The sequence below is a fragment of the Penaeus monodon genome, chromosome 1 (genome assembly GCF_015228065.2).
Source record: "Penaeus monodon isolate SGIC_2016 chromosome 1, NSTDA_Pmon_1, whole genome shotgun sequence".
Lineage (NCBI taxonomy): Eukaryota > Metazoa > Arthropoda > Malacostraca > Decapoda > Penaeidae > Penaeus > Penaeus monodon.
Window position 1 is genome coordinate 11,590,467 of NC_051386.1, and position 1,923 is coordinate 11,592,389.

Below are 1,923 nucleotides of genomic sequence, written 5' to 3' on the forward strand. Positions count from 1 at the left end.
GCCCATGGCATAACTGGCAAAAAATCAGCCTGTCATGCTTTCAACAAGGCTCTCACACCTTAGGAAGTGGATATTTGAAAGGTTGGAGAAGAGAAAGAAATGGAAAGGAGAAAAGACCCTATAAAACTGGTCAAGTTGGGGGCTGAGTCCCAAAGGTTGGGGCGAATCCCCAGCATTGAGTCCCAGTCTCCAACTCCTAAGCCCCTCCCTCATAAAGGATGGGCATGGGGGGAGGGGTGGGGGATTAAAAGGGGATGGGGAAAAACTGTGCATAATCAGTTGCATCAGGGATGAGGTCCAAGGAAGGGGTCATCCACAGCATCAGGTCCCAGTCTCTGTCTCAAATCCCCCACAACAACGGGCATGAGACTGCAAAAAACATATAATCATTCCCTTATGCACATGGGAATACTGGTACAGATTGCGATTTTCCAATTATGCTTAGTGTAAGACACATCCTTTAGAAGTAATACTAAATATATTTTCTGTGAATATTCATGTGTTAATAGGTTAATGATACTACTTATACAAAGAACCATTATTATTTTGGAAAATGTTCAACTTTTAAAAAATAAATTAAAAAAGTGCTTTCCTTTATTACAAGCAGTCAAAATTTAAATAAAACATTCTAGAAAGCTAGTCCTTTACTGATGTATTCATGGCAATCCTGTAACTCAAAATTTTTGTACATTATATTTGGGAAAGACAAAATCCCACTGGTCTTCATAACAAATGAGTACTAAAGCTATATTAACTGGGATGTGAACACCTATTACGCTCGAGTCCCTTCAGACTGAAAGAACTCAAAAAATTATACCTGATGCTTGAACACAATGTTTTAACATGGTTCCCTTACATTTTAAAAGGGCTAAAAGTATTACTGTACCTACATCAAATGTAAGGACAAATACCCATACTCAATTTCAAGTTAATTAGCGAGACAATAATTAATCTCGGAAATTCTGAACCTGATGACAAATGAGCTAACTTACTAATGCCAACTTGTCATGCCATGAATTAAACTAAGTTATAAACATTATTAACAAAGCACTTACAAATGCAATCACCTGGTCAAAGCCAGCTGACTTTTCACATGATACTGAAGATCATTTTCACTATTTAAATATAACTACATCATCTTGCCAGCTTGCATGGAAGCTAATGTGAACAAACTACTTTTGCTCACATTTGCTAATTAATTAATAAAATGTCATTTGTGCAATCCTGCTGCATTCCTCACTTGTTCTGATAATATACAAGTAGTTAATGAAAAAATATATGTATTTCACGAATGCAACAATCAAAATACAGCATCTCACTTTGTGAACCTTTTCACTAAAAATCACCATTATACCCAGAGACAATAAAAGGAGGGACCTCCTTGCCATTGTAAAGTGCACTTGAATAAGGATGAAACTTAGCGCTTCCTCTTCTTGTTTTCCTGCATGGGCTCCCCATGGTAATTTAAGCCCAGATCTTGTAATCGCTTCATGAAGTAGCTAGAGAGCTTTGTGCCAGCTTTATACTCATCAGTATCCTGCATGTTGTACTGCTGGCAGTTTTGGAAAACAAGCATGACATCTGCTATGAACTCGTCATCTGTTGTGTATTTCAGACAGTTTAGCTTTTCTCTGATCCTTCCAAAGTCCATTGGTTTCTTTACAATATCATAGTAGTCTGGAGCCTGCAAAAAAAAAAATCCAAAGCCATTAACCTGTGTTACATTTCAAAGATTTTTTTTTTATCCAAAATACTAAATTGAAACGTAACATCCCAAAATAAACGCACTATGTGGGGAGGAAGGGGTGGAGGCTATGGGTTGGAAAAAGCTATATCAACCCAACAGACAGGAAAGGGAAGAATACATGCCATACCCACTGTAATACAAGTTCATCTATTGTCTTTACACAGATGGCTTTACAA

At 37.3% G+C, this 1,923-nt stretch overlaps 1 protein-coding gene across 1 annotated transcript in view; it reads right to left on the minus strand.

Annotated features, from left to right (window-relative positions):
• Positions 1-1,584: 1,584 nt before the first annotated feature.
• Positions 1,585-1,923, minus strand: part of LOC119591992 (bromodomain adjacent to zinc finger domain protein 1A-like) — a gene marked incomplete in the record, with an annotated part of 16,718 nt that continues 16,379 nt past the window's right edge. The window contains 1 exon segment of the mRNA XM_037940798.1: positions 1,585-1,684.